Raw genomic sequence first — 20969 nt, 5'->3', positions numbered from 1 at the left:
TCTAGCATTTTAAGTAAGTTCCTTTGATAAATTCAGAATTGATAAAAAGGGAAAGAGAAAGAAAAAAGGAAACAAGAAATAACAAAAAATGTAAGTGGAAAAAATAGAAAGCTTTTTATCAGTTGTTCCAGATTCCCCACTTCTCGACCGTGAGTAGCTTCTGTCAACTCTACGGATAATTTGCGAGTGTCATTGTTCAAAATAAATAAAACTTAAAGCCAAACACTCCTCAAATATGAAGAGGATTACATAATTATTGTATTGGAGCAAACAACACTTATGATTATAGTTTAGTCTTGAATCACAAATCATATTAAATATTATATATTCTGCTTTAAGGATATTCAATACATTAAACATCTGGATTTAGAAGAAAATGTCACAGAAAATTACAGGTAAGACTTCAAAGATCATTGAATACAATCTGCTACTTCTATGAATAAAGAGAGGGAAACCAATGAAATCTGAGGACTCTGTTTGTTTATTTGTTTCAGCATTCTGGCTTCAACAGAGCTGCAGAGGCTGTGAGTCATCAGAAAGGAATTTGGAGAAGAAATTAATCAAGGTTTACCCTTTTTTCAAATGGCATGTTGTATTTCAGGTATTTGGGGATTATTCTTACTTTTTCTAGAGGTTAAGTGAAGGTCTTGGTCAAATCGTGAGCACCAAAGTAATTAATTTTATCATTTAATTTATTAAAAAATTTATTAGAGGTTACTTTTAAATATGAGCTTGTCAAGTGAAAACATATTTAAATTTACAATATTATTTGCCCATAACTTTTCAGGAATGCATCTGTAATATGAACTGTAGTATGTCTCTGGAGCCTCATTATACAATGACCAACATCTTAACAACACCCTTGCGAAATGCAGTAAAGAACTTGGGCCATTTTCTTATATCATTCTGAAATCAATGCCTACGGTCAGTACCTCCAAATGCAGTTCACAAAGCAAATTTTAGGTGATGAGTTAATAGACAAAAATAATGCAAGTACGGCGTTTGGTATTTATCTAATACACAACTAGATTGTAAATTATCTGGAGCAGGAAATTTTAACCTGTAGTTCATAGACAGAATTAACAGGAACATGAACTCACCATGTATGCATACTATTATTTGATTTTAGAAGGTGCCTGAGACTAAAGAATCTGTTGTAGAATAGTGATAGCCACAGAAATCTAATGTAAGCCACAAATGTGAGCTACCTATGTCATTTTAAATTTGGTAGTAGCCACATTTTTTAAAAAGATAAAAATAATTTTAATATATTTTATTCAACCTCATATAGCCAAAATATTCTCATTTCAGCATATAATAGATATAAAAATTACTGAGGAGCTGTTTTACATTTTGTCGTTGGTACCAAGTCTTTAAAAATCTGGTGTGTATTTAATACCTACAGTACCTTTCAGTTTGGACTGGCCACATTTCAGCGGCTCAAGAGCCACATGTGGCTAGTGGCTACCGTACAGTCAATGTAGGTCTAGGGATAAGATGCACAATAGGCATCAGGTAGCACATCATGAATGATATTTCTTTGCGTTGATCTACTGACAAGTATTTAGTGGCACTGAATTTGAGGTGATCCTCAGATAATTACTGGTATTTCTGTGCTGCAGATTAAGTGATAATGCAAAAGTTTTCATGCTCAATCGATCTGGGGCACGTTGTTCATCTTCTGAAAATGCCATCCTCAGAAAGAAGGGTGCCTGCATGGACCACCCACTCTCCCACAAGCACTGAGGAAGAAATGCCTAAAGAGATTGAGAAGATTTTCATCGTTGAAATGGTCCTTATTTTCACAGGAAAGTCATCACATGACAAGATGTGTTCCTGTGATTGAGTATCCTTTGCATATATTTAAAAGATAGCTTTCAAGGACTTGTGGAATCTTGGTAAATAAGAAATGCTCTTCTTTAAAATGGCATAACAGACATTTAAATTAAATTTTGTTTGCAATTGTACTGGTACATGCAATTTATTGTGTACGTGACCAAAGCCAGAAATTGTTAGTGATTTCCCCTGAATGTCTCGTTATAATCAACTCTCTTAAAAGTTAATTCTTCAATACTTATTGGATCTTCTTATTTCGTAGTCATGGTGAATGGGGGCTCTTAAAAAATCTGATGACAGTATCTTTCCTCTTCCTTCTTAGGGCCCATATAATTAAAAAGGCCAACAGAGTTGTCAGACTAAATTATACCATTATTCTGTTCTTTAATTGCAATCATTTCTAACATTACTTTATTATTTTTTAACCTCAAAATATCTTATCCCTCTTTGAGTGGAAATACTTCCTCTTTTCTGTACTACTATATTTAAAATTCAGGGGTGTACTACTGTGGTAGTATCAATGGGGTGTTTGTTTCCTTTACCTCAATTCAGAGATAAAAGGATGTATTCCTTAGGTATTGAAATTGTAAGGGAATATCCCTTATCATGTAAGAATTCAGCAATAAACTGGTTTTATATCTTAAAATTTGTGGCAAGAAAGCCAAATGTGGGTAGAATTATTACCAGTTCATAGAACTGTGAAACACTCTTGCTCGGCAAGAGGAGAGACCATTTTGTTTTTCGTTTGATCCCAGTGACCGACAAACAAACAAATAAACAACTCTCATTGGTGATTGCAAATCCACTGAGCCATGTTGTGGGTAGGGGAACTTTAAAGGGTGCCACTGAATTGGACCAAAGGGAGCTACGAAGGTACAGGTATCCCTTGTTTTTTGAAAGTTTACTTTGTGCCACTTGCTTTTACAAAAGATCTACATTAGTACCTGTCTTGGAAAACCAAAGAAATCTGAAGATGATTTTTGCTTTTATGAAAAAAGGTGAAAAGCTATAAGACGTTCAGTGTTTGTGTCACAGCTAGGTCTGTAGAAGCCGCTCGCACCCCCAGCAGGGAGAGGGGAACCTCCACGCTCCTTCCGGGAGAACCACACCCAGCATCTCAGCATCAGGCTGCCACAGCTTTGAGCTGTGTCTGTGAGCATCTGTGCTTGGTCTCGACTTACTCTGCACATCTATTAGCAAGATGTGTCCCAGGTATCAGAAAAGCCTAAGAGAGGTTATTTCTTGGGTCTAGGTCTGGGATTCCTACAACAATTTTCCATATACTTTAGCAGTAATTGCTTCTTTATGCCTTTTCAGTCTATAAAGGTTTTCATGGGAAACCTCTACTTTTGGAGAGTGGGGCAAACTTGTAATATAGATATTGCAGAAAAGCATCTGAAAACTGGGAAAGAGGGATGGAATAACATGGCTTCTCCCTGTCTTCCTGCTCTTTATTCTATCCCCAGTACTTTTCTTGGGCCGATCCTATAGGTTGATTTATGTATTAATATAAATGGAGGAGGGGTTGAAAAACTCAGAAAACCTGATCAATGCTGAAAGCCAACCTAAATAATTTAGATGCAAGGATTTTTCTTTTTTCTCATGAGCAGGCTTTTATTCCTAATATATTTGGACAATTTTCTTTACTCTCAATTGAAGATACTGACACAGTCATCAAGTTTGCCAACAAGTGAGAATGAATCAGCATGTATTACACGGATCATATTCATGAGAGGCTTTGAGATATCCTGACATATTAACGTCATGTCAGCTCAACTCATCACACATTGATTTCCAAGTTAAAATATATTATTTATATCATGATGGTTACATATATCTCTCCTCTACGTGTTGCTTGTCATTTTCCTAAAGTGATCAAAATGCTTACTGTATATATTTTTTTCCTCATTCCAATCTACAATCTCAGAAAGAGTAGAGTTGTATATTTTTACCCTTATTTTTTACCTTAAAAAAAACTAAAATGAAGAGAATTTAAATCTGGTCACAGTGATTTAGTCACTTGCTGATATAATCCATATGGTAATTTTTTTCCCGATTTGAGGTGCTTTTTAAATAAGTTTTGTGCATTATTATTTATGACTACTTATAAGTTTTATATGTATGCATAAATATATGCATTTCTTGCATATTGCTCACAATTACTTATATATAGGATTTCATTCCATTAATAAAAATTCTAAGTGAATAAAGAATGAGTCAGCAACGTAAACGATCTTCTGTCTTATTATTGGCTTAAAGCACAAACCTCTGACTAAAAAAGAAAATATATTTCCCTTAGATACTATAAAATAGTGCTGCTCATGAGAGTCTGTCCTTCCACTATGGAGGTATTAAGTAACGAACTGTAATGAAATAATACTCATTTAAACCTACCATACTGGAAAAATCATATGTTTAAAATTATTTCCTAAGCATTTCTTCTAAAAAAGAGCATGTGAGACAATATAAGAATACTCACTTATACATTTTTTAGTAAACACTCACTGAATATCAATATATGTCAGTCACTAAGCCGGAAATTCCATTAAAAAAATTAGATGAATAGTGCTTCCTGCCTTTAAAGAGGTGAAAATCTGGTAATAAAATCTGGCAAAACTGCCCCATAGAGACAACAAGAAAATACTGTGTGCACACACGCACACACTCACACACGCTCACAGAAGAACTTGTGAAGATAAAAAGAAGTCTACTTAGAGAAGAGCGTGCAGGGATGCAGTTGGGAAGGACTTTATAGAAGAGGGTGTACTTGAGCTGAGTTTTAAAAGTTGAAAGGCAGTCACCTGGAGAACATCTAGAAGTATAGTTCAAGCTGGAAGAGTAAGATGTGTGGGGGCACAGAAGCACGAAATGGAAGTGTTCAGGATGGCTGAAGTACAATGGAGTGGGCAGTGGTGAACGATGAGGTGAGCAGGGATCTCAGCAGAGGGCATCTTGTGGGCAACTTCCTGAAAAGAGATATTGATTATTATATTATAGCTTTACATTTGGAGTGGCTCTTATGCATGGGCCTGGAAAAGTCTACTCTCTAGGATATTGAGTTTATATAAAAAGGCCTGGTGAGTAATCAGTTCTCAGATCACAGCCTGTACCCAAAGAATTTTAATTCATGCATTTAGGATTTAAGAATGTAAACAGTAGCTGAGAGGTTTCTTCTTCAGTCCAGAACTTTCCAGGAGTCCCACACGTGAGATCTATTCAGAGTACCTGCTAACATAATTCCCTTGGATCTTTGAGATTTCCTAAATTTAGATTGAATATTCCATGACAGCTGATGGATTTTGCACAGTCCTGACCAAATGTCTAAGGCATTACTAAGTATTTCAAGCCTATTCACAAAGCTACGTGGTATGTGTGAAACCTGAATTCAACTGCTGGATGAGGAAGGCACTGTATCCTCCCTGTGACTGTTAGGGGTTCAAATGAATTCTATTTCATTTCATGTAATTGTATTTGAATCACTACTGTGTGTTAATACAGCGAAGGGCTATGTAGAACACAGTGTGGGAAAAGACACAAGTAAGACCCTCAAGGCTCATGACCCCAAGTCAGTTTGGATGGTGGACTCAGATGCTTAACCCCCATGGCCAGTAATATCACAGCTGGAAAGTAGTGGAACAAGGGATATTTTTACTCTTTCTTTTCTCTCTTGTGTTTATGAAAATAATATTTATGAAGCCGAGTTTTCCCCATTATAGTGAATCAAAGCAATGACATATGGATACAGTCTCTACTATTACCTGTATTCTTTTCCAATGTAAGCCTTCAGATGATTTTAAAGTTTTCCAGCCATGGCACGTGGACTTATAAGAATGAGAAAAAGAAGAGAATTCTGTGAATGTTATAAACAGGCACATCAATTAATCGTTGCTATATAATAAACTATCCAGTACTTAGTGGTTTAAAACAATAACCCCATCCCCCTTTTTTTTTCTTGGGTTACAGTTCTGTGGTCAGGGGGGTAGTGAGCTGATCTCCGCTGGGCATACTTACGCTTCTTCAGTTAGCTAGTGGGTTGGTCCCTCACTAATTTAGAGTAGGCTTACTCAGCTGTATGGCAGTTGGTATATTTTTGGCCAAGGTGAAAGAAATGACTGTATGTCTCTCATCCCTCAACAGGCTACAATAGTCATAGAATTCAAAGATGGTGAGGAGAACTCTGAGGCCCAGGTCAGAACATTACTTACTTTGCATTCTATTGGCCAAAGCCACATGGTCAGCTCAGACGTAAAAAGAGGGGAGATAGTTACTGTCAAGTCCCATTGCCAAGGCCCTAGATACAGGAATAGGTGGAAAATTGTGTCCACTTTTTGCAAGCTACCACATCAGAGGATTGAGAACATTTTTTCCAAAGATTTTATTTATTTGTCAGAGAGAGTGTGTGTGTACAAGAAGGGGGAGCAGCAGGCAGAGACTCCCTATTGGGCAAGGAGCCCAATGTGGGACCCAATCCCAGGACACTGGGATCATGACCTAAGCCAAAGGCAGACGCTTAACCAACTGAGCCACCCAGGCATCCTGAGGACCTTTTTTAAATAGCACTATGGATTTACATATTTTTTATCATATACGTTTTATGGTACCTGAAAGAGCTTGAAGTGTAGGGGCATTGGCTGTCCGAAGGCATATGAACTAAGAGCATATTTGAAATATAGTTACAGATTGACTAAAGTGATCAAGCAGAAAACAAAAATATTACTTTCACAAGACAATGCATATGATTGGAGAGTTTTCACCAAAATCCAAAAGTAATCATTTGAAACCTAACTATTCTTTAGTCTCCTCTTTGTTCTTCAGATTTAAGCTCTTGTACTATGATATCAAACATCCTATGGCTAATCTATAAGCTTATTTAAAAAAAGTTTCCCTTTCTGCTGTCCCTCACTGAAATTCCAACAATATGGTCGGCCGCCTTCCTAATGATTACTTGCCATATCTTTTCTATATGTTTCTGTCCATTTTGACCGTTGAGAGACAGCATGGCACGACTCTGAGGAGGTAGCATTAATGTCGCCTGTGTCATCAGGATACTGACAAGCCCAAAAATGAGGGCCGCATTTATCACCAGGTTCTTCTTCTCATGTGCACAGGCTGGTAACACTTGGACTTTTGCTAAGAGTCACTCATTTCAGTCCTTCAGTCCTGCAGGTTGGCGGAAAGGCTGTACTCGTACCCCCAGTCTGGAAGAAGGCCTGCTGGCGGCCACAGTTCAGTGATGGGAACGCAAGTCAGGGATGACAACTTTGAGCATATGCTGGACTCCTTGTGGTGGGAATAAAGTGAGGCTTCCATTGCCCTGGGGCTCCTGAGGTGGGAAGAACAAGATTTATTGCAAGCTCCAAGGCCTTCAAAACAAGCCAGCAAGCTCCATGTGTTCTTTCCCTGATTGAAAGCATTGTGTATATAACTTGGCCTAAGTAAACTAACTCAGCTCACCCATATTTACATTTAAGCACTGGTGTCCTAAATATAAGCAGGATGGGCCTGGTGGCCAGTCTTGGCACACAGAGCAATGTTTGTGTTTTTCTTTCCTTGGTGCCCCAGACGTTCGCTCTCCATCTGATTGGCATCAGCGTCTGCAGCTGCTCCTGCTTGTCTGGCCGTCGCGACTCACCATCTCGTGCCTCTTGCTGATGGCCGTGCTTTATTTCACCCATTCATTCATTCATTCACTAGACGGGACTGGAAATCTACTACACACTGAGATTTTTTTTTTTTTAACTTGCAAGATATGAATATTTTCTTAATTTTCTATGGCAAATAGACATCAAAACTAAATAAATGTGTTCTTCTCTCAATTCTCACACTTTTCATTTGAGACAGAGGAGTTCCGTGGAAGAAGTCCAAGATGAGACTGCGTGATGATTCCTATAACCGGGCACGCCAAACATATTGACCCAGGAACTGTGAACAAAATGCAGCTTCAATTCCACCTCCCTCTGATAATAACCTTCTCTACCCCCGATGAAAACTCAGACAGCTCACATGGCTTTTGTTCCCATTCACTCCTACATAACCCAACATTTTACAATCTCTGTAAGTCAAAAACAGTCTCAGGTCAGTATGTAGAACGTCCATTGAAAAAATCTGAACTTGGCCTATCACCAAGTCTTCTCCTTTCCCCTCCCAGATTTGCTTCAGGCTGGAAGCCCAGGGTTGTTGCTCTGCCCTCCAATTGTCCTGGTCAAGATTTTCTCTCACTCAATAGTTGCAGTGAATGAAGACTTAGATGGTTCTTACCTGGACTGGTGCCATCACAGGTTGGTTGTCCTCTCTGGCCTTGAGGGTTGATAAAAGTCAATTCTTGGTCTCTGCAGAGTGTCCCTTCTGGGCTCCGATTTCCTGAGGACCCCTTCACACTGGGGCATGACCCTCTATCCTGGTGACGGCTTGCTGCAGCAACCTCAGCTGCTGGGCATTCCTCAGCGATCTTTCTCTTTCTGCTGAGGTTTCCTTGCACTGTGGGACAGAACCCAAAAGTCTCATAATCTCGTGTTGGCTCTTCCAACTTTTTTTTTTTTTTTTTTCAGAGAGAGAGACAGAATGCAAGTGGGGGAAGGAAAAAGGGCAGAGGGAGAGGGAGAGAGAGAATCTCAAGCAGGCTTCATGCTGAGCCCTACGTAGGGCTCAATCTCCTGACCCAAAATCAAGAGTCGGAGGCTTAACTGACTGAGCCACCCAAGTGTCCCAGCTCTTTGACTTTCAATGTCCCTCCCTGGTCTGTATGAAATGGTGGTAAACTCTTTGCACACTCTGAGAGTTCAAGCAATCCCAAGGCAATGCTCTTCTGACTCTACTGCCAAATATGGAGGCAGCATATCAAGTTGTTCTCTCAAAGACCTCCTCACTAGTCTTGGGCTTAGAAATTAGCATGCCCCCAAATTTCCTCCAAAGAGTGGGGGCTCAAAGCAACACGTGAGCTTTCTCCAAAGAAATTTTTTCCTTACCAATCTTTTCTGTTTTCCACTGCCTCTGATATCTTTGTATGTCCTTGTTCTGGCAAAGGGGTGTGAGAGTCCCTTTTTCTGTACCATTTCCTTTAAAAATCAGCATATGGGGACAGAGATGACTGCCTACACTCCCTGCTATCTGATACTTTTCCTTATGGTGCCTCCGTTGAAACCTGAGGCAGGCACAGTCGATACTAACTTCCTATTACACTCACTATATAACTTTGCAACAACAATTTAATTTTTCTGGATCTGTATTTCCTCTTTCATAAAATGAGACGGTTGAAGCTCAATCTCTAGGGTCCTTTTCAGCTCCAAACTTGGTGGTTTTGTAGTTAAGTTTCTGTAGACTGTGCAACACAATGGAAAACACATGGAGATAGTTGTCAAGAAATATAATCCCGGCTGTAATCCTATTAACAAGTTGAACAATCTTAAGCAGATCTCTTAATTTTTCTGGGACTCCCTTTTCTAATATGTAAAGGTGAAGTTTAAACTGATGACATCTAAGTGTCTCTCTCAGAGCTTATTTTATTTAAAACTTATCATTTCTGAAGATTTCCCCAATTACAAATACTAATTTTGCCACACACACACAAAATCAGATTTTAAACTGGGAAAAATATTGCAATTAAATACAAAACTTAGCTGAGAAACCTCCTGGTTAGCAAAAGCATAATAAAAAATGCAGGATTTAAGATCATTATTATTTATTATTTTAGAAGGCTATGGTGCTCTTTGCTTTTTCTCCAGGTATATGAGCACAAAGATATTATCAAATATTTTCAAACTTCATTAATAATGATAAAAATAAGAATGTTTACTTAATAGGATTGATTAGAGGATCATATGGCATAATTTTGGAAAGTGTTTTTTAAAGAAAAATATAAAACAAATGCTGGTTGGTATGTTTAAATACATTCAATAATGTAAAAATGAAACAATTGTTTTTCTTCTTGTTCCGAACGGTGATGAGAGAGAAACTTTGTGATTATCACCAGGATCTGCAAGCCTATAATATACCCGGAAGCAGGAGAAGCGGGAAAACTGTGCACCAGAGGATGAAGTAAATCCTGGATGTAGTGAAGGGTACATTCCAACACCTCTGTGAATCTGCTAACTAGAAATATTTGTCCAGGCTCTTGGTTTTCTCTCAAATCACATTTCAGTCAAGCCACATGTTTCCTGAGAATATCCTCATGTGAGTGGTTTGAGTATTTACTAGAATATTCCGGTCATATTTTATCTTATTTCCACAACAGTGGGGTATGCTTGTTCATATCATTGGACCAAGTCTTCACTAAAACAGACATCTCACTCTCTACTGTACCTAAAACTCCTGCTATCTGAATGAGAATCCTGTCAGCTTTTAGACTCCTTGATATTTGCTTTACTTTCAACCTCAATACTAATGCTTTCTTTTAGGTCTAGTATGAAAGAACAAAAGTTCTCTTTTCTTGCTAGTTTTTCTTTAAGAATCTCTCAAAAGAATTATTATGGAAGCTTATTTACTACCTAGGTGGGACACTTTCATTTTTGGCACGTGACTCAAATTCATGCCTTTGCAAAATGACAAATATTCTCTAATACATCTTAAAATCTTGGAAACCTTGACCATTGAATTCTCAAGTGCTAAGGTCTATTATACCCAACAGCCTTGCCATTAATGCTTTTTTCTATTAATTCAATTTCCCTTTTCCTGATCAATTCAATTTCCCTTTTCCTGATCAGACTATTTCACACCTCTCTCTTCAAAACTCCAACAACCCTGCTTTCTCCCTTTAGTGATAATCTCACTTTTTAATTAACTGAGAAAATGGAAATGAATAGACAAGAATTCCTCCATGCTCTCAACACCAATTACTCACCTACCCGGTGACTTCTCTTCTGAAATCACCCCCTCCTGCCTGCATCCTTGTCTCCCGTGCTCTACTGGATCATGCCCATTAGCAGACAAACAGGCCAAATTAGCTCCCATCTGAGAAATCCCCCATTTTCTTTAATGCCTCCTTTGTCTGTTCCTCTTTTTTTCTAAACCTGTTGCCTATATTTAGTATATTTTCTCCTCTCCCACACTCTCCTGAGCCCACCCCCAGACAGGCTGAAATCCTTACCATGCCAACAGTCTGCCCTGGTTAACAATGAGCGCCATATTGCAAGATCAGATAAATGCTTTTTACATCTTCACATTCTCAAATGATTCATTCTTAGTCAAATAATATTTTCAACTGTTAACAAACAGTTGTTTGTTAAGTTGCGTCTTCAAAATGTCATGTCTCTTGGCTTCTGGGGAACCCTCCCTCTCCTGGCTTATTTCCTGGCACGCTGACTATTCTTTCTTGGCCTTGTTTGCTGACTCTTTTTCCCCAACCTAAATATTATAGTGGCCAAGAGCTTGGTCTTACGTTCTTTCTCTTCTCCATTTATACATACCTCACCCACCACCTTGACTTTATATAAAATGCAAATGTAGATGTAAATTCATTGTAAGTCCCTTTCTCTGCACTGAGGTGCAGACTTATAAATCTAACTGCTACTTAATGATTACAATTAAAAACATAAAATAGACACCACAAATTTAACATAGCAAAACGAAGGTTTTTTTTCCAACCCAAAAACCATTTCTTCCTAGTCTTCCCATCTCAGTAAATGGCACCCCTACCTATGCAGTTACTTAGAACAAAATCCAAGGAGTCATCTATGACTCTTCTCTTTCCTTCACATTCTACATCCGGTTCACCAGCAAGTCAAACTGGCTTCATTTTGAAAATATAACTTGCTCATTTCTCTCCATTTGGACTATGCCACTTTAGTTCAGCCTCCTCCTTCTCTTACTTAGATTTCAGCAATAACCTCCTAACTGATATCCTTGCTTCTACCCTTATGCACATTCAACTCATTTTCCATTTAACATGTCTGATGGCATAACTCTTCTAAAGGCTTGACCTCACTTTTAAAATAAAATCTGTGCAAAATAAACAAAATCAAACTTTCACACATGAAAAAAAATTTATTTTGTTAAAGACCAGAGATTGTAAATGAATATACCTGTATGTTTATATGGACAAGCATACATACGCATACACATAGCAAGTGAATGAATAATTGAAATAAGTAAGTTAATGAAACAAGTAAAAAAAACTAGTTTTTATTTCTTATAAGTTAATATTTTTAATTTAAAGCCAACTGACAAATATAAAAAAAGAAGAATGAAAAAATTTTTTTAAATGTTAGGATCACATGATATCTCTAAGAGGTTATATGCTTAAAACTAATTTCTTTGGATTATGTGCCCAGATTCCTAGAAAGGGTCAATCCTTAACCCACCTACCCCCCACCAGAGGGACTTGGATGGGAAAATATGTATCTATATTAGAAGTAATGATCTGTACTCAAAGAATTTTCTTATATCAATAATCAATACCTTTTTGCTAGGCCCCAAATCAACACTCTTCATGTTGTCCAACAGACAACTGAAAGGGACCCAAGGAGTGATACTTTACATTATAAAGCTTTCAAAGGAAGCTAAAATCCTTGTTTACTTACTTATCCTGTGCATGGTCCCTATAAATTGATGTCAAATTTATCAAAGCAATCCAGCTTTCAAGAAATCATAAAGAGTGTGAAAATCATTACTCACAATCTGTCTTCTTTTCCATCATAGACATTTCTTCATAGACAGCTCCTGGTGAGTTTGAGCCCCTTGTAATCTTCCTGAGCGTATAAATAATGTCACACTATTCAGCGTTAGAAAATTCGACTTTCTCAGGCATTTCAGTCTGAAAACAAGATAGTGTCCCAGTGTTTGTTTAGTGACCATCAAATGCCCCCAGTGCTGGAAAGTATTTCTGCACTACATCTTGTACTGGGCTTTGGGCCAAAAACTTCCTGCATTAGATGTTACCACTGGCCTCTGTAAGGGGAAAATTATTTTACCCTATGCTTTAATTAGCAAGGAAATGGTCATAAAACTGCTTAGCCTTTCCCTGTTATTCTGGATAAAGCAAAAACAAAAAACAAACAAACAAACAAACAAACCCACCACATCTCCATATGGATAAAACTCTCTACACAAAATTTTGCCATTGACTACTGAAGTAATAAGAAAAATTTCCCTCCTGGCGAGGCTTCCCATCTCAGATTCCTTACCCTCACGGGGAATGGGGCCAACCCACCAAGAAGCAAACTGACTCTCGCTCTCCTGCTATAACAATTGCTGGTACAGAGCCATGGAGGGAGCACTGTGGGAAAGCAATCAAGACAGCAGAGTGAGTTAATTTTCTGCTGTCAGAATAAAGCTTCATAACTCACAGATGTGAGGAATTGACAAGAAAACCTACAGTCAAATCAGTTTCTACTCATCCAAGAGTCTCCTTATCCCTGGAAATGATATAAACTTCAAACCCAATCACAATCTGGTTCATTTCCTGTTGCCCAAAGAAATGTCTGTTTGCAACATATTCATTTTAATGGTTTTAACATAAACATTCTCCTCACCATCATAAATTTACCCATTCCGATTTGAAAGATACACTCTATTAACAGTGGTGAAATAATATGAAAGGATATTTTTATAATGTAGGAGGATGCTCCGTGTGTATATGTCATATGGTCCTATGGGAGTGGGGTGTGTCTGTGTGTGTGAGAGAGAGAGAGAGAAGAGAGAAAATGAGGTGGGGGAAAGGAAAAAGAAGACAAGTGATACTTCCTACAGAATGAAAGAGTTCGGTAGGCTAGAAAGATTCCCAGATTTCCAAGTGAAATCAGACATAACTAAATTTCAAATGAACACCTCAATAGACAACTCTGAGCTCTCCAAGGCTGATATGTCAGCTCCATACCATCCTTCTCATACCACTCTTGTACTCATGTCGATAGCCAAAGGATTTTCAGAATAGAATGGAAGCAAACATCCTGGCTAAGAATCATTCTCAGTCAGTACATTTGCTGGCTGACATAACCCAGTGCCCCAGGAAGACCATGCATTTTGGCTTGTTTTACTTGATGATCAGCTAGTGACTATTTTTAGTTTACCATCTCCTTCTTGTGACTAAGGGAAAGTATTAGCAAAATTAATGGCAGAATAGCTGCATAAGCTATGTGGCCCTGAGATGCAATAAAAGTCATGTATTGAAATGCCCACGATTACGACTTGAGTCCAAAAAGTACTTGTGAATATAAGGTTCAAAGCAGGAGCCCTACTACTTTAATTATATATGACAGTATAGACAGCTAATGGTCTGAGAACACTGATTATTGCTACTTTATACTTTTTATGGAGCCCAGTAAATTTCCCATTTGGGGTTAAATGTCAAGAGAATAGATTATATGTCTTGCTTCTATTTATGATGAAGTGATTATACAGATAGAGGTAAATATATCTTAGTGTAGCTTCTCTGTAGCTCAAGCAACTCCATCTGCACTATGGTTTACGAGCTCCACTTTGTCTAAATTCCTTATTCCAAATGGCCAAAATAATAAGCATTGCACATCTATATTTGATGCTTTCTGGTCTAAAATGCAAATATAATCACTGGAAAGATATTTTTCCAGGGATACAGAATTGCAAATACTCAGTGAGCTGGTGGCAAAGCTGGTCACTGAGTTATCGTGGCACGTATTCCATGAATCTCCCAGATGAACAGAAACAACCTGGTCGATTCCCTGGGTTACTCCTTGGGATCACACCTTCAATTGTCAGTAGTGCAGGTTTCAGAGGTTGTGAAAAATATATTGGCAAATATTAGTCTGATAAGTGCAAATCGCCCCTTTATTTAGATTGCTTTTCTGTAGAGCATGCAGCTACAATATAAGCCCACTCTAAATTTGGATTGAGTGTACCCTTGAGAAAAAAATATTTTAACAAATTAAGTTTATTTTGTGTTAATCCTGTCCCAGTCCTTCCTTTCAACCGAAATGCACTCCAGACAAATCCTTTAGGGTTTGCTCGATCTTTGTTGGAGAAGCAGTACGAAAATACAATCTGGGAAGAAGGAAAAAAAACAAAAAACTTTTTTTCCCGGAATCATGCTGACATGACATCAGTTTTATAGAAACACAGACACATTGGTATGTAAGCTCCAGTTTGGCTAAGTTGAGTGAACCCAAAGATAGATGAATCCTGTCCCCAACCACACCTTAAAAGTTGTCACTAAACAAAACACAGATGTGTTGATTTTAGCTCTATTCAAAACATTTATAAATTCTCTATGAAGTTTTATTTCAGGATCCTAAAGAAAACAATAATGTTTGAGTTAAATCCTAGATATTTATATGATTTACCTAAAGTCAACAAGGCCACAGATAAGAAGTACAGATGAATTATACGAAGAGAAATGTGAGTATATGTGAGAATACAATGTTAAAGGAAGTTACAGGTCTTAAAATCAGGTCAGTCTTAATGTTTTTCAAGTCATAAAACTTTTCCAGCTACAGGCCTTTCCCCCATCTTTTGCTCACCACTGTTAACAAGTGTGGGAAAACAGCTGCCTTGTGTGGTTTTAAAGGCAAAAGAATTACTGGTATCTCACAAACTCTGAAGAGACATGCAGTAATATGTAGACAGCATATGAGTTGATTAATTCTCCTTAGATGGTTTCAGTCTCCTTTAAAAACAAGCTTGAGAAGAAAATTGAGGCCGTATAGTATGTTTCATCAGGCTGTTGTATACACATTAACACATCCCACGTACAAAGTGTAACCATTGCATTAAAGAACACAACATTGCTGTTCCATATTTAGATGCAACGCAGCCTGTCCCCTTCAAAAGAAGTTCACAGTTACCCAAAACAAGGAGATTGTAAAGCAAACCATATTCATTAATTGCCTTACAAAACTGTTCTTTCATTTAAATTTTAGAAACAGTGTGATGAAAGAAAAAAGAAGTCAGCACTTGAGAGCACTTTAAAAAGAGTACCAAAAAATCACAGCACCAAAGATTTCTCAAAGTCTACTTATTTGGTACACAATGGAGTGGCATTTGTACACATTCAGTTTTTCATCCTGTGTGTCTGTACTCTGAGGGGCGGATGTGGGTGGAGGGTGTAGGAAAATACTCTTTTATTTCTCTTGTTACCCTTTTCCCCAGGTTATGAGGCTACAGATTTAGTGCGAAAGAATCCCAGCCTGGTGATTTCATGGCAGTGAAGGAATTTTTCAAGGATAGTTTTAAATGTATGTGATTTTTGTACTATGTCCTTACTTCAGAATCTAACTTTCTCATTAGATGTGAGTCCACCCTATTATGCACTTACCTTTAAGTATTCTGATAAAATTCTTGCTGCTTCCGTTTATCATTTCAAAGGACAGAAATTATTTTTGACAATTTGTTTAATGTTAAAATTTGGAAACTAACAAGTCTTTAAACAAAGTCTTACATTAAAGAAGCCCCTCATGTTTTAGGTGGTAACAGAATGTTTTAACTATTGTAACTCCTTTGTCAGATTCTTGGACATCAGCGTTCCCTCTGGTTTTCAGGAATCACATCGCATTTATTCTTTTTAAGCGTTTCTTTTTATTTATTTATTTATTTATAGTATGTGTGGGGGGAGGGGCAGAGAAAGAGGACAAGGGACAAGCAGACACCCTGCGGAGCAAGGAGCCTGCCCTGGGGCTCGATCCCACAACCCTAGATCATGACCTGAGCCAAAACCAAGGGTCAGACCCTTAACTGACTAAGCCACCCAGCCATCACATCGCATTTAAAGGAAAATCAGCTAAATTCTCCATTTCAGGAGATACAGGGAGCCCAGTTTCTCTCCCACTACACAGGACAGGTGAGGTGAGAGCAGTTCCTCATCATCTTCAGTTCTTCTTCTGCTAAATTGTCATTTGTCCTCCTGTGTGTCTATTTTTTTTGCCAATCAATGGGGTGCTGGTGAGACATCCATTCCTTCAATTCCCAACGTCCACCAACCCAAAGCCATGTAAATAGGGATCTTATACAAGGTTTAGAATAGGGAAAGTTATGTCTCTAGTGAAGGACAGAAAATATCTTAAAATTTAATATTAGTCATTCTTTATTTAAACTCCCAAATACTCTCTCCTCCAAAGAATGCTTATACTTCTTGCTTCTACTTTATTTCTAGAATTTCATCTTCCTTTCCCCTGCTCCCCATCTGTGCCTCCAACTCGAAAACTTCTCCTGATTTCTTATAGAAGACATTTTTGCTGTCTCTGTGTGTGTCATTCTTGGCTATCCAACCATTTCCTGGGGCCTAATAAGCCAGAGAAATGAGGGGAGAGAGAACAGTACTTCCATAATCAAAATAGTCTGTTTCAAGATGGTGAGCTAAACATAGAGAAGTCTCTTGTAAATAATTCGAATGTCTACAGGGGCTAAGTAGGAGGCAAACAGGGACACAGATGAGTGGGCCGCAGAGAACTAGAGCTTCTACACCCCACCCAGAGGAGTCAGTGGTCTGGATCATCAGCCCCAGCTACTCGTTGCCCTCTGAATTTGAACCCCCTTTGCTAGTGTTTACCATTTTTCATGAAAAGGCCAAAATTTCAGATTATTCTGTGAAATCTCCCAGTTTTTAAATATTGGAAACTAATTTTTTAAATGTTTTAGAACACTGTACAGAGCAAATGTAGTATGTTTACAGTTTATATCGAGCCTGTGGGATACTGTTACAGGAGGCAAAGCTGTTCACTGTTATTGTAAACTATGTGCACATGTTAGCTGAAACTCCCTAATGAACAGAGACACTCTACTTTAATTATCACTTTAATTGCACATGACAGTATAGATAGCTAACAAGTTTCAAGACCTCTCATAAATACACAATTTTACCCTCCTAGTTATACTATTTATAAACCTCTATTTTTCATCTTCTGAAAGGGAGAAGATCAATTTAAAGTAAAATTATGAGGGGAAAAATGCATTTCACTTGTTTTTCCCTAAATCCCCTATTCTTCTGGCTTCATTTTCATAAATATCTAAATTAAATAAATCAAGTCCATGTCCCCCATGCTAAGGGACATTTCAGAATTCCAGATTTTTCATGATTCCCCTGGGGAAGTACAGTCATTGTCCTCATCACCTCTTACTATGAATTACAATGGCTGACACTGGCTATCCTCTTTTTGGTCACTATGTCCCACACAAGGCCTTCTCTTTCATTCTCCAAGGAAACAATAAGACAAGACCAGTGCATGTATGCTTAGGATTAAATGAGAAAGAACTCCATATACTCAAAATAGGAAAGGAGTCTAAAAAACTGTTGGACATTATTTTCCTTGGGTTCTTCTTAGACTCTGGCCTTTATCATGAGTTGGAAAGAAATTACTTTGGCTTGTTTGTTTCTCTCCATTTCACCACTTCTGACATTAGCATTTAAAACATTCATATTTTTTATATGTGATAATCTTGTCTGTGACAATACCCGCAGTAAATAGAATCCACAATAATTTAAGGAAGATGTTTTGCCATGAGAAAACTTTAATAATTTTATTTCACATGGCCAATATAGTTCCCATAAAAACTCACATCAAGACCAAACTAATACAATGTTTTAAACAACTGGATTTTTGGGGTGTCACTAGTCAAATGAACCAGACTTTCAAAGCTCAGCAACATGCACCTGTGATTAAGGGAAAATGTTGATGCCATTGTTTATTATTTCTAAGTAATTAAATGTTGAGGTATTGTGGTTTTGAGTGAACACGAAAAGTTGTTTCTTTGAATTATTAACAGAATCACGATGCTGTATTTAGGAATGTTTTGAAAGCCAGAGAATTGAAAGGTCTTTTGCAGGGGAACAGGGATGAGAATGATACAGATTTAAATATTAAATTAACCCAGTAGATGGATATTAATAAATTTGGCATTGAAAATCACTGTAGCATCTCAAATTCATCTTCGATGTCAACAAATCGTGAATACTGCATCACCAATGACTTTCCTGGAATGTTTTCACGATTGATCATATACATGTCTGTCCTTAGCACATCACAGATGGAAAGAATATATGGAATGCAATTCCCTTTTCCAGATTTAAGAGGCAACTGGTCCTTGGGGTTTCTGAAGCTTCCTCACACGGAGGAGAGTCACTCTATAGCTCAATGTCGTGACTGCTCCGAAAGGGATTTTGGCCCAGACCTCTATGGGGGTAAAAGAGGCCTTTGTGGAAGGGTGCAAAAGAAAAAAGAGAAAGGAAAAAAAAAATTTTCAGCTGCTAAATTCCCATATACTTCAAAAATCCCCATTAAAGAAAACAATGTTTTTCCAAATTGCTGTCGATAAGTGTAGGTTTGCATTTGTGATGATAACCTTTCTTATCATTTGCTCAACTGAAGCTTTGTGAGTGAACACAGAATAAGAAATGAATGGTCCCAACAATTTACTTTCCTATACACTTCAGAAAGGCAACCTTTTTTTTCCCCATGTAAAATGTAATCATTAAACACAAAAACCCAGAACTGTACAGTATGATATAAGAAGACAGGGCTGGCCCACCTGTCCAAAACACCCTCCTTTTACCTGAACTGTCACTTTCATGAGTGTGTTTCTTAAAACTGCACCATATTTGCATAATGAGCACTCATTTCCAGTTGATGAGTCTAATACTTACTGTCCAGGATACCAACATATACCAAGTTTGAGACTTACTTGAAATTGCTTTCAACATTGATATAGATAAGAGTTAGTAGAAAAATAACCAGAGTGGTTTAATCAATCAAGAGTATTGCAAAAGTAAGATTTTTCAGAATAATTTAATAGTCTGCTTTAATCAGATTATCAATACCAGACCTGTTGAGCAGACCACACTGGAAAATTGGATTAAATTTCGAGAAACATTAATATATGTCTTGCAGATTTTATGATTTTCAAAAAATTATTTTCAATTTTATGTTCATCATAAACAAGTTTCTTGCTAAATACATCTTTCTCTAAATCTTATCAACAGTTGTTTATCATCTATTCTAGACATTTCCAACCTGGAATGCCCAAAGGTCTAGATATTCTGGGAGGTATTAAAGTCTACCATGTGAATTTGCCATTTTCGTAGCTCGAAAATGGCCAAACATCAGCAATTTCATATTATTCAATTCAAAGTAATAAAAGACAGTGGTTAGTAAATTCAATAAAACACACAAACACAAAAGTTATTTTTACTATTTTTACTATTTTACTATTTTTGAGTTTTAAAGATTGGCACATTATAGCCTGACAAAAATTCTGATTATTTTATGGTGATCAGAAGCTGTAAGTGTTAACTAAATACACTTTCACGTATTAAAACTGAAAAATAATCATTTCATAAATACAGTTTGATAAATATAAAAACTTTATTTAGCAGCCTTAAAATTTGTCATCACAGTAGTTCAAACAACTCAGATATTCAAAAATAGAGCTTTATTTTCCTCTTACTAAATCCATCATAATTCTCAGGTGCTCATTTCTTTCAACAGGAGGCAACAATCTAAATAAGAAATATGTTCACTTCCTGTTCGTATAAAAGTCTCTTTTTGGATAGTCAATCAAATCCAGAGTTCTCTCCCTCTCCCTTCTCCTTTTCTGGGGAGTAATCTAAGCTTCAGAGTCTTACTAGCATGACTTTGAGGAAGGAGAGTTCACTTTGTAGATTCTTATGTAGGGGACAAAAAAGTTTCCCTCGATCCTCTTAGAGTCCCTGGCTGGGGCTGAAAATCAAACTTAGATTAACAGGAGAAAACTGTACAACTTTTATTGAATTTTTACATGTACATTAGAGCCTTCACAAGAGAATGAAGACCCAAAGAATTGACCAATGCAGACAGCTTTTATACCTTTTACACAAAGAAATAATAAATTTGTGAAGAACTGGCTAAACAAGGTGGTTTGGGTAAAGGGTAGTAAATGGTGAAGAATAACTAGGAAGATAAGGGTCAGTTTGACACAGTTTATTTGTACAGAAAGGCTCTTGTGATAAGAATTTCTTTGCTCCTCCTGATACAGAGAGGGTGCCTTTCACATGGGATTTTTATAATTTGTTTCAGAGAAGAAGAGTGAAGGGTTGAAAGGTCAGAGTGACTGCTTCTGCTGGTTTTTAAATTCCTCTAGCTTATGATATCTAATATGCCAAGCCATATTTTTGTGTAGTGTCCTGCCCCATCATGATCTTCAGGTAATCATTAGTGATTAATTCCTCCACTCTTTTCCCAGCTGGGGAAAGGCAGTAT

General features: G+C 37.4%; 1 long non-coding RNA gene across 1 annotated transcript; it reads right to left on the bottom strand.

Moving 5' to 3' along the window:
- Positions 1 to 335: 335 nt before the first annotated feature.
- On the bottom strand, positions 336 to 12576 carry LOC148110260 (uncharacterized). The gene is made up of 4 exons (XR_015724233.1): positions 12445 to 12576; positions 8095 to 8313; positions 5595 to 5657; positions 336 to 4802 (listed from the first exon to the last, which is right to left on the bottom strand). It is a non-coding gene; the product is annotated as an uncharacterized LOC148110260 (long non-coding RNA).
- Between the last annotated feature and the right edge of the window lie 8393 nt (positions 12577 to 20969).

This window comes from Ursus americanus, chromosome 4 (assembly GCF_024610735.1).
Source record: "Ursus americanus isolate L20-20 chromosome 4, mUrsAme1.1.p, whole genome shotgun sequence".
NCBI lineage: Eukaryota > Metazoa > Chordata > Mammalia > Carnivora > Ursidae > Ursus > Ursus americanus.
This window is presented reverse-complemented; position numbering and strand designations above follow the sequence as displayed.